At 39.6% G+C, this 13,152-nt stretch overlaps 1 protein-coding gene across 1 annotated transcript in view; it reads left to right on the top strand.

The window, feature by feature from the left end:
* The window catches only part of il11ra (interleukin 11 receptor subunit alpha), a 67,206-nt gene continuing 54,054 nt past the window's right edge, over window positions 1-13,152 (top strand). Inside the window, exon 1 of the mRNA XM_074690508.1 lies at window positions 1-121. The gene's annotated coding sequence lies outside the window, so the exon portion shown is untranslated. The remainder of the gene's footprint in view (window positions 122-13,152) is intronic.

Here is a 13,152-nt window from a genome sequence, read left to right as displayed (position 1 = left end):
CTCCTGCCCCGCTAGCTAGCCCACAGTCTCTCCGGGGAAACCGAGAAACAACTCGCCGAAGTCCCAGCCATGGAAGGCGACAACATAATAATGCCTTTTTGACTTGGGGACATATTTCAAGGTAAGTTTCGCGGTTTGAATTGTTGAAAACGAGGAGGAGGGAATGAGCGGCGGGGAAGCTATGAGCTTGTGGGGGGCGAAAAGTTTATCCGCCTCACTTCACGGGACAGGAGGGAAGAGAGGGGGTATACTCCACTGTTATTCCCACTGAGGATGTGTCACGCTGAAAGCTTGTAGGTTGTGTCTCCACCTCACGTTATACTCTAAACACTTAATATTTTACTAATGTATCTCATAGTGTTGTCTCTTTATCATTTATAGTGATTTTCAGACGCTGTTGATTGTAAAAACTGCACATGCGCTGTGTGAATATGAACTTATTGAATGAATTCAGTTTATAACAAGCTGTTTTGTGAACTTAAGAAAGGACACTTCTCTTTATCTCTCATTTTAAACGCTGATTTTGTGTGTTTTGTGGCAAGTGAGGGTTAAGTTGTGTGTTTTGTTTATGCAACACTGTTTGTTTGTCGACATGTACTGTGGAAGTAAGATAGAGAGCTGGAATTAGTAGAAACAGCAATGTTGTTTCACGGTCTCTAATTACTTGTCTTGCTTCAAACACAAGCAGAGAAATGCATTTAGCTGTGTTACGATGAAGCCTTGAAGTAATGACTCAGTGCAAAGCACATGTTGATATGATAAACACGACTGGTGTTCATCCTGCACTTTTCTTTTGTATGGAGTGTTATCACGTGACGTCATCAACTCGAGCTTGATCATGATGGAGGCACTTTCACACTCTCTTGAGCTTGTTAAGTTAATTATTGCTGCGTTTTTTTCTGCACTAATCAAACTGAAAAAAAAATCATATGCGTTTGATGAAAATTATCACGCATTGGGTTTTGATTATTTTTTTGGAAACACTGAAAGATTTTGCTTCTTTGTTGTCTCTTTCCGGTTTATTCCATAAGATGATACCTTTACCTATATTTATTCTTTCCTTTGATGTAGTTCTGACTCCTGTTTTTTAATATTTAAAATTCTTTTAAATAGTATCTACTGACATCGTAGCTAGCTAAGCTTCATTTGAATTTCTAAGGCAGTAATCATTTCCTGTCGGGTATTTCTTGTTCTCTATCCATAGCATCTAAAAATTACACTTCAGTTAAAGTACATTTATAATAGAGTTGACTGAGAGCAGGGTGTCCGCGGGGTCTTAAAAAGTATTAAAAGTTGATAAATCAGTTGTGGGAAAATTAAGGCCCTAAAAAAAGTATTAAAAAGTCTTAATCCTAATGTTATGAGGTATTAAAATTTATTGGTATTCAAGCTTTGACTCCAAAAGTATCCATGAATATTTATATTCCTCCTTGCGTCTGTTACAAACTAACCTGACACGCCAGACAGTTCCATATACCCGCCACAGAAGTGGTCTATCTGGTTGGAAAATGTTTTCAGGGTCTGAACCTTCAAAAATAACCACATCTGGTGATTGGACGATTATTCAGCTCGTCACACTCATCACAGACCAGTGTGAGGATCTAGAAAAAAGCTTTAGCGTCTCAAAATATTTCTCTCTAGATCATAAGAGTTTCTCAAGCCTCCTGAGAAAATGTCTCAGACTTTTGATGACCTGGGATCTTGGATTCTTAGGATTCAGAGAAAGCTTCCCCTGATCTCAGTTGTTTTGGAACAAATTTTCTTTGTTCAAATCACTTTTTTACTGGATACAACGCGATGAGATAAGGTATTTATCAAAACAGTTACGTAGTGCTGTTGTTTGAGATGTGACAACAAGCAAAGTTGTAATTTTGTGAGGCGTGGGCTAAACGTAGCGCGATCGGCCCAACATATCCGTAGGCTAATGTGACGACAAACTCAGTTCGTACAGTAGTTTAGTAGCTGTCCGTATGTAGCATTAATGGAAAGCAAATGACACAATCTCAAGCACTTGTCCTAAATTTTGACGATGATGAAATAAATTCTTGTTTTTTTTCCTGCAAGTTAGCCTTGAATAACTGTTACTTGTTGTGGGAATGGGAATGTCAATTAACCTGCCTTTAGTTTCATTCATTCTTTCAAGCTTTATTCCTTCTCAGTTTACCTCATTTATGTTAAAATGTAAACTACAACTGTCAAAGATTGGTTGCTAACAACAGCTTAAAGTCGCGATAAGGTCTTACAACTTTTTGAAAGGTTTTTAAAAAAGTCTTAAAAAGGTATTGAATTTAACCTCAGGATTTCAGCAGATACCCTGGAGAGGTAGTTCACGGCAATGAATAGTACAAAAACCAGATTTTACTGCAAACTTCTATCTCCATCCATTCAATATTTTCGTTTGTATACCTCCAATATAGCTGCACCTCCAGATAACTACCCAAATAGTGATGTCAGTGCAAACACTATACCTGTATGCACAATAATGATCGTTCTGGGACAGTAATGGAGATAAATGTGCAAATAAGCAAATATGAGACAAACACTATACCAGCACTCTACAGACAGATACACACACAGACAGACAAAGAGAGACTGAGGGAGTGGATTTCACTACAGATGTGCATTCCTCCAGCCAGCGGAGTGATGAAGCCTTAAATAGAGCTCAACAGGAATGCAAACACACCAAGCATAAAGAAGAGGCCTGGGGGCTTCATGGGAGGAGGACAGGGAGAGGAGCTGGTTGAAAACTCCAAGTGCTTTTGCTCAAAATTGGCCTTAATTTGTTCCTTAGTACCATCTCGCCACTTTAAGCAACACATCAGTCAGTCCTCATGCAGATTCTTAACTTTTTTTTTACAGCTTTAAGCCATTAAAACATCTTTAAACTTAGATAGCCTGTGTAGAAAGGCCACACTGAGGCAGTTTCAATGATCCTGCAGCACAGCTCTGCATCTTTTTGCACAACACAATATAACCTGAGTTTAATTTGTTTAGAGTTTAAAGTACAAACTGTAAGTGCTTTAACACTGTAATCAAGGAGCTGTGGCTCATGTCTATTTACGTTTTTTGGATTATGCTCTGAAGCTGCTTAATTTGTTACTGCTTTGTTGAGTCTCAGTGCTTTGATGGTTCCATTTTCTGGTTTTCAACGTCAGAGAAATCTCAACGTCTTATTCATTTCATAACATCCCTGTTTTGGTAGATATGTGGTTTGTTCCTGTTGGGCACAGAAGTGAAGATATGATGATCACCTGGTGTTTTTTTATCATTTGGTATTTAAAGGAAGAGTGCAAGATTTCCCTTAAAAATGAAAAAATGTGGCAATAACCACACTCAATCTTCATCCCACTCAATCTTCACTTCTAAGCCTCTATACATGTGTCGGTGTCTGTGTCTGACTCGATCCCTTCCTCTGCCTGTATGTTGATGTTTTGGTTGTCTTGGGACATATCAGGGGGAAGAGTTAGCATGGTTACCTCAGTCAACCAAAGTGCATCCAGTTAGCAAGTGAGTGCGGATGTTATCCTGAGCAGCTAGGATAGCGGACGTAGCACGGAGAAAGAAAAACACAACCAAAGTAGTGAGAATCGTTAGGAAATGTTTCAGTCCCTCCATTTTTAGCCTTTATGTTTAACGATTCCCTTATCAGTTCTCTACACTATGCTGGAGCTGCCAGACCTTACATTAACTTGTCTGCTGCAGCTAACTTAGATTAGCACATATATAACAGTTGCCCAAGAAAACTCTTATTCAGCATTTTCAGCTTGAAGAACTGAACACAAAAGGGAGATTCCTATTCAACAAATTCACATGGTCTAAATCTCCTTATTATCAAAAAACAATCTGAATAAAATAGCGCCAGCTTGAAAATAACATATATGGGAAATTGCATTGATATGCTAGCAGTTAGCATACATCGGTTAATACTGAGAGCTCCACATGTCAAAATATTCAAAGAAAAATGAAAGAAAAGTTACATGCAGGTTCATAGCTGGCTTCAAAAATACAGCAAGGTTCCAAACTGCTTAGAATACTGCTATAACCACTTCCAGACACTAGATGGCCTACTTCAATCAATAACATATACCAAAACAGTACATCAGCATCACGTGACATGCACTTTTTACTTATTTTTATTTACCTCAAGAGATATCCAGATCAAGTGACCAATGTCATGTTTATTTACTCATTAACTCAGTTTAATGTTGTTGACACAAAAAACCTGTTTTGTACAGTGAAAATTTACCGGAGGAATTGATAAGGGAATCAGATTGATAAGCAAAATCGATAAGGTAATTGCTATCTATGAAGTCTTATCAATACCCATTCCTATCTCAAGGTAAGGAAACATTGACTTAGTCTCAGTCTGCTGTTAGCATGTTTATCACACTTAAAGAAAGATTGGGAACTGGTAAGTAGAACATTACCTCTCCCAGTGTCCTCTGTGAAACTAAACAGAGTGAGAAGCAAAAAGAGACACTTGACTTTTAAATCTTTGCAATCCCAAATCATCTGTGGCTTTCTCAGAACATCCTGTCCTGAAAACTGATGGTTATCTACAACAACACTCGGTTAACAAACATGCTCTTTGGACCCAGAGGTCGACAGTACATCACTGGTAGAAGAGAAATCCAAAACGCTTCAAATGTGGTTGGGTTCTGCACACCAGGGTGTACAATTAAAAATACATCTACTACACTGCTGGGTAACACGATCCTGTTCGCTGTGAGGTGTTAAGTTTAAGAAAAACACTGAAGATGAATTCAAAGCTCAGTTGTACCAGGAGAATTGATTTCTAGTCCAAGTGAAGTGTGGATGTACAACTCTCCAGTTAATGATTGATCAATGAAATCTTAGAAAGCAGTAACCAACAAAAGGAAGAGCTTTTAAAGGTAACTTCACCCAAGTCTCTGCTGAAACATCTGACCAGACACGTCACAGATGAGCATGTCAGAAAGCAAACTGGTTGGCCTGTTGACCAATAAAATGAACGTCAAGATTTTAAAGGCAAAACCTCAGCATCCAAACAGAGTGGCTCAGCAGCGTCAGCAGCCAGTGGACCAGGGGCTTTTTAGTTTCAGGTTGGCTAATGTTAGCTGCAGTTAGCTTTCCCCACTGACTACATTTTGATGGTTGGATGGAGAGGTAGAGAACTGCGTACAGTGTCTTTCTTAGGGATAATGTGCATAATAAGACGTCAACTTTTCCAGGAATAAACCTGCTCAATCGTCACTACTGGGCCTCTATGTGTGTGTGTCAGTGTCTGTGTTTGCCTCAAACCCTCTCCTCAGCCTGTATGTTGATGTTAAGGTTGTATTAGGTGGAGAATCAGCATCCAGTATGCAAGTGACTTTGTGTGTTAATTAGCAAGCGGAAGAAGCTGTCCAGAGCAGCTATGATAGTTGACGCAGCAAAGAGAAAGAAGAACAACCAAAGTGAAACGAAATTGCAAACAGATAAAGCGTTTTCCTGAACAAGGGTGGAGCTTTGCTTTCAGAAACTTTGAGAGAAGCACAAGACAAAGAGTTTAACAAGTTAGCTTTCTGCTAATCGGGTATGTGTTAAATAGCCGTGATTAGCTTGTGCTAACATGCCAAGTCAGGTGCACGGCTCATGAGTGTCTCCCACATAGAAACACGATGTTACAGGTAGGGACGGGTACCGAATTAGGTACTTTTAAAGGTACCGACTGAATTCTGTCAAAAGTACTGGGTACCGATTCACATGAAATCAAACGGTACCATGTTTAGGTACCTAAGTGCATCCTTGTGACTGTGAGGTAGTGGAAGAGCGGGCAATTTTCCATGCTGGACTTGTACACAGCATTGCAAGGTTATATATTGAAGAATAAATATGTTAAATGGAAAAAATATATATTTCATTATTTGACAAATTGATATTTTTAACCACATACAGCTAAAAAAAAGTACCGAAAATAGCTACTGTTGAGTACCTGTACCGATAACCAGATACCGGGCATTGATATCGTATCGTTTCAAATGTGAAAGGTACCCATCCCTAGCTACAAGAGGTTGCTGGGCTAGTGAGTGTGTTCACGTAGGAGGTCGGAGGCAGTGGGTGTGTGCTGCCGCTGGCACTGATCCAATGAAGACGAGCCCAGTTTGATTTTGTGTTTATGTTTTGTGATATGTTACAATTTATGAGCACATTTATACTTGAGGCTAAACCATCAGGATCAAAAAAACCTAACAAGAGATCAACAGAGAAATTTCCTGATAGATAAGTTTTGTTATCAAAAGTGTTGTGGCGGTTTTTGAGGTTTGAACGATAAGCTTACACAATGATTCAGTGTACTTCTGTTTCTTTATTTTGCATGGCTCTGTTCAGTTTGTCTTCACTCCTAACACCTCATTCTGCTCCCAGAAAGGTGCTGTTATTCAGCTGGCTTGCTGCTCTGCCTGATTCCCCATAGACGGCTCCCACAAGCAGTCCAATCTGTGCCCTAGCTCTGGCCAAAACACACACATACACAAACACAAACACACACACACAGAGCTTCCCTGAAACGTCGACACAGACTCACGCATGCATACATACTGTACATAAACCCAGACTCAGACGCTCGGTGTGCCTGTGCATGCACGCTCGCGTAATCATGAGCACACAGAGCTAAACTCAGTCCAAGCCTTCATACTCTCTTCTCCACACTCATATTTCACTAGTCACACACAGAGGGCCCACGGCAATCAACTTTAAATTAGAGAGAAAAGCTGCTCCAAGAACTTGAGCACTGCTTGCCAGGTCTGAGGCTATACACTTCAGTGTGTGTGTGTGTTTGTGGAAAAAAAGACAGAAAGAGCCAGCTCTTGATATTAAACCAACTTCGAGGGGCCTAGATCGGGGTATTTTTTTTCCTTTCTCTTTCTGTTGGTGCAGCATTAAACCTCTCATTCTTACCAGCTCCTCTCTGTTCTTCAGTGTATTTCAGGCATTCTCATCTCTGAGTTGTTTCAATCCAAACCTGCCTCCTTTATTTCTTACACTATGATTATCTATAGTTCCCACAGTTTCAAGCCACAAGATCAGACTGCGCAAGTGGGCTTTGGTCTTGTGGCTAAGACCTGTGGCTTCCCCGCGGAGCTCAACAGACCATCGAGGGCAGAAGTGATAACCAACGCGTAATATTTTGTTGAGGGGAGGGTTTTTATTTCATCTGTGCGGGGAACGTTCTGTGTGCAGCTTCGGAGTCGCCTCTTCTTAAATTTGCTCTTGTATGATGGGCGAATGATGGTTAAGTACATAATAGCAGCTCTGCAGAGAAACCCTACACTCAGGCTTTGATCTGAGGGATCCGATGCCAAACATCTGAAGTTCTCTGCATCTGTTTCCAATGGAAGAACTTATTTTTGCCAATGTCTGAAAAAAAATCCCTGTGATTATCATCGTAACATTAAAGAAATACTTATAAGGCTCTTGAAGACCAACTCGAGGTTGTTAAGATTTCAGGATGAACAACATATGAATAGAAGAATTCAGAGTAGTGATATGACTAAAGTATCAGTCATCAGTATCAGTTTTTTCAAGGCAAAAGTACTCCTTGATTTTGATCTCCTTACTTTTTCTTAGACTATTTGACAAGGTACTGACCCTCATTTTTGGGTACACTTCGGTGAAGTCCAGTGAAATCCTCTTCTCACGACTTTGTTGACATCCTACGTCAAAAGTGATGTAACGTCAGAGACACTGCTGGTCCTAGAAGATACTATAACTTTCAGTGGACTGTGAAATTCTCACTAAGTTTAAATCCTTAGTCATGAGATTTGCCATGCCTTTAAACAAGTTAACTTTTTGCTGAATAACTGAGTTTGTCAAACCAAAAGTGGATCTTATTTAAAAACTGTTGACTGTTCTTAAAATCATTATTCTTAGTTGTTCATCCCCTCTGCAATCAGAACACTGGATACTTCTTAATGATCTTTTTTTTTTTATCTTAGCACTGCTTATCTTTTATCTATATTTTATTTATTGAAACTTTATATTTAGTTGGACTGACTTTTAACTTTGCCCAGTGTCATCATCTTCTTCAGTCTTGTTTATGTTTTTAACTTTGAACTCCATGCGTAGTTTTTATAGCTGCTTTTACGTCAACTCATCATTTCTGTTTGTGTATCTGTCTTGTACAAGCTGCTCCACACAAATTGCCCCTTGTGGTGTTAACAAAAGTAGTCTGAATCTTAATTAGGGATGTCCCAATATTACATTTTCACTCCTGATACAAAATCAATACTGCAGCATTGAGTATTGGCCGATACCGATATTAATCCGATACGATATCAGCATTAAACATGCATACTTTGATTACTTATTTTGTAGATTGTCTGTCATGTTAGAAAAGGCTTGATTAAGTGATATTATTCAAACAAAAAACAGTAGTCAGCAACAGTAGGTATGTGGAAAAACTGACCCATTAATTATTAACCACTGGGTAACAGAAACTGCTTATATCGGAGATTTTAGATGCATTCCGATACAATACCGATACTTGTTTTTTTGCTGATATCGGACCGATATCCGATATCAATATCGGACTGGGACAACTCTAATCTTAACCATAATCTGCAGTAAACAAACAAAAAATGCTCTAACTTACTTTACAGGTTGGTTTTAAATGTAGGTTATGCAAGAGTTTCCTAAAAAATAAAGAAAAGTCAATGGATGTCAGTGTCTGTGTCTGCCTCGAACCCTCTCCTCAGCCTGTATGTTGATGTTTTGGTTGTATTAGGAAGTTTTGGGGCAGAGAGTACTTGTGGTTACATCAGCCACAGCATGCGTCCTGTGCACAAGTGACATTGCGTGTTGATGCTAGTAAGTGGAGACGCTATCCTAAACAGCTAGAATAGCGGTGTTAGCACGGCGGAAGAAAAACACAACCAAAGTCAAACGAAACATCAAACAGATAAAGCTTTTTCCTAAACATAAGTAAGCTTGGTCCGACTTTAACTTGCTTCAGGATACTTGGAGAGCTGGACAGGACAGAGAGCGACGTAAATTAGCTTTCTGCTAACCAGGTTTGTTTCAGATACCTGTGATTAGCTTGTGCTAAAATGCAAAGTCAGGTGCCATGTAGAAACGTGATACTATAGGTGGTCACTAGACTAGTGAGTGTGTTTACGTAGTCACTGTTGGAAGCTGTGGGTGTGTGCTGCCGCTGGCACTGAGCCAAAAAGGGAGGAGCCAAGTTTGAATGTTGTGTTTACTAACAAGTAACCAAAGTTCCTGGGTGTTTTGATGCTCCTTTCCTTTCCTTTCCTTTCCTTTCTAGTTTTTTACATGAAGATACTAATTTTGTTCAGTGACCTCTTTCATCATGCCATCATCTTTCAGACAGCAAACATCATTTGGAGTTATATGTTCTACTGTTTGACAACAGTTGGTAAAAAATGAATAAGCATGTGTGTATGAAACATGTTCCTTAGTTATGGAATATATCTGCAATCTACAAGTAAACAGCAGCTTCCAATAGGTTAGACTTACTGTGTACTCTGGACCAGTACTCTGTCCAGCCCTGTGTTGACAGTGGAAATACGGCGAGCCAGGGAGATTATTAGAGCTTGGCAGAATATTAGCCTGTGCTGGAAAAACACTCTATTGATTGCTTTGGTTTTAAAATTATACCTCCAGATCACGGGAGGTGAGTTGCCAAACCAGCATGAAGAATGATGTGGATTGATTTACAGGCTGCTGTGGCAGGAGTGCACCAGCATTTTGGCAGCCTGCTGTTGACTCCCACCCTGCAGGTGTTTCTATTTACCGTCACTGCCATCCTGAAAGTGTTCTGTTTGCGAACCTCGTGTCCCATATGAAATCAGGAGGTTGTTTTATTCAAGGGCATAGATCCACTTCTTGTTATTCTAAAAAAGACTCACAAACACAAACTCACTTTGCAATCTCAGCGGGTTTATTTTCAAAGGCTGTGATGAGATCTGAGAGCCAGAGGGGAAACGAAAAAATGGAGCTTTCTGTTCATTCTCAATCGCGCTGTAATGGAGGAGTTTCATGTTGTTGATAACAGATGGGCTGTACGCATTTTGAAAAGTTTACTTTAGATGTATTTGTACTGCTAAAAGTACTGCCACAGTACAAAGACACTTTGTTTTGGAAACAGTCATCAGTAATCCCCAAAGTGTGGCTCATAAGCTGCTTTCGCCAGGTTTGGGCGGACTGAATAACGTCTGTCCAGGCTCTTTAGTCACTGGCCGTGCTGGCTTTGAGCCCCAGAGAATTAAGCACGATAAAGTCAGTCATTGAGGTTTTAAGAGATCATGTTAGAGACAACAGCCACAGAGATAGTGCACAGTTGGGTCCAAACCACAATTCAACCCCGCTTTCACTGTGTTGTGTGAAGGCGCCTCTGCAGATTTTTTCAAAGCAAACAACAGACAAATGTTTTAAAGCTCCTGCTTTTGTGTGTGGATGATACCAGCAGGTTACAGAACCAAGAGCCACTTCAACAGATGTGTCCAACCAAAAACTCTTATTCTTAAAGGGGACCAGTGGATGTCTGTATCATAAAAAACAGGAGAACAGACCAGAGGTTAGGTTCAGATGCTGAATAAATAGATGCTGATATTTCATGTTTATCCTCTCCCTGAACAGTTATTATGCTCTTTTTTCCTTGATATTTTTCAGCCAATTAAAAAACTGTGACAAATAGAGGAAAGCCCTTTGCCAAATACAGAAAACTAAAAAAATGCGGCAGCAACAAACTGATGAAGGAGTAAAAGGTGCATACCTATTTTTTTTTTTTCATCTGCAAATAACACAAACATTAAAATAATATAACAGAAAGTCCCTTGATTTTATCATTACATTTTTTAGAGTCAATTCAAAAGTCCTTGTCCCAAGAAAGATGTATTTAAGAAAAAGGAAGTAGTAGCTGCAAACAGAACTACGCATTGGTACCAAAAATAAACACAAATGCTGTATTTCTTATCTAAGAACTAGGAAACAGATATGTCAGTTTCTTACTATTGAGTATCTGCTGATACAGTGCACTTCTTAAATACTTTTATTTTTGATTCGTCTTCTGGCTTACAAAACATTGACAACAATGGCTCCTGCCGACCTGGGGTCCCTCATCCAGGTCAACACTCCTCTTCGCCCTCTACACTCTGCTTGTGAAAGACGCCTGGTGCTCCCAGCCTAGCGTGGCTCCAAATCTCTAGCCAGACTCTTCTCCTCTGTTGTGCCCAAATGGTGAATGAATTACCTAACTCTATACGATCCACAGAGTCCCTTTCTACTTTAAGAGATGTCTGAAGACTCATCTGTTCAGGGAACACTGAGGCCCTTAATCTGAGCCTTCTCTTTGTCCTCAGGAATAGAATGAGTCTGAAGTCTTAGACCCAGCTCTTATTGAATTTTCTATACTTATTACTAAATGTTGTTTAAGATTGAGGTTTATTGTTGCAGCAATTAGTTGGAGTTAGTTGGCTACATTATTCTACATACAAAAAATATTAAAAATGATTACCAGAAGGAGTGCACCGATCAGAATTTTCCTTAAAAAGCTTGACCTGCTGATACTGATTTTTATTTTTTGTTTTTTTATAACCGACAGCAGATACCTTCAATGTTCTGATCTTATTTTATTGAAAATCATTGAACAATACCCGTGAAACAGTAAAATCTCTATGTTTTAACTCAAACAACCATTAAAGTGTCCAGAGCAAAAAGTAACAATGGCTGGCTGTCAGACCTTCCCTGAGGATGGGCCGATCACCCATCACCCATCACTTATCACCGAACTCCCAAAATTAAGGAAATTGGCAACGATCGGTTAGTGCATATCTAATTTCTAGCACTTAATGGCAGCACCTGCCGCAAAATAACTTGTAGGTTTTCCCTCTGTCTAAATTCTTGCTTGTGTTGTACGTCACTTCGGACAAAAGCGTCTGCAAAATAAAACTGTAGAACTGTAGAACCTAAGTACACAAATCAATCGATGTCCTCAGCTTTTTCTGTTCAACTTAGTCCAGTTGGCATTTTCCTAAACTGTCAAATTAAATCAAAATTCAATCAGGATGGCGTAATGACTGCTTATCTTAAACATTCGGTTTAAAAAAGTACAAATCTGCTTGGCAACATCTGACACAAATAAGCAGTGAGATGACTGACTCATGCTCTTAATCTCTGAATGGTTAAAAACTGCCTGTATTGGCGCCTACCCAAAAAGTGAGATTAGGATTAGGACCTCCCAAGTAGAAAACAACACAGTCACTACAACACAGTTTAGTTTAACTAGCTGTCAAAGCTCAAGCATTAGGTACAGATGAACAAATTGTCTGGTTTTACCGAACAGTCACTGAGAGAGAACTTTACCGATTGGTATCATTTTTTAGACTTCTTTTTCATCCAGCCCACAGCTTTATGCAGCAGGTTTAAAGAGCCGTCATGCGTCAAACTGAACTGAATGAGAGCAAAGACATTTACAGAAAGAGTCTGAATGAAAGCAGAGGTGAGTTTACACGTCATACAAAGGCGAAGACACTTCTGCTGAATTGTCCTGGATCAGAGCGGCAGCTGAGTGAGTCAGACTGAAACGGTGAGTGTTTTCAGTTTAGAGGCCATCCTTTAACACAAATGTTAATGCTCCTCATCACTTTGGATAAAAGCACCATCTAAAACTCTAAAAGCAGGAGATGTGTGACAGATGAGTGTGTGATGTTCAGGAGCTGTAGTGTTTTAGTGGTCTGTGTTGTGTCCCATGTGTTCCTGCTGCAGCGTGGTGACTATTTTTACTGGACTGGTTGTTTATAATTGATGGGCTTGTCTGTCTGAATTATGTGGCAGCCTGCTCTGATGTAGCAAACTGTCTCCTGGGTAGCAGGAGTGTGTGTGTGTTTGTGTGTGTGTCAGACTATAATGACATAATTCTGCAAGAACATCTACAAAAGACAACTCAGCGCCCACATCAACCTTTAACACACATCTTTTACATAATTTCTAGTTTTCCCTCCTTTTGGTTTAATTACTTTAAACTTTAACCTCTTCCTTTCTTTCCTTCTTTTGATTATTTAATGATCTCTCCATCTGTGTGTGCCCCTCCTGCTTTGCTTGGACTGTTTGTTGTCTTCATGGAGTGTTAGCAGTCTTAAAGGAGATGTTATCGAGCATGCTGATCATATCTGA

Source organism: Halichoeres trimaculatus, unplaced genomic scaffold (assembly GCF_033239565.1).
Source record: "Halichoeres trimaculatus isolate MK-OKI-2021-1 unplaced genomic scaffold, fHalTri1.1 fHalTri1_scaffold_16, whole genome shotgun sequence".
Classification (NCBI taxonomy): domain Eukaryota; kingdom Metazoa; phylum Chordata; class Actinopteri; order Labriformes; family Labridae; genus Halichoeres; species Halichoeres trimaculatus.
This window is presented reverse-complemented; position numbering and strand designations above follow the sequence as displayed.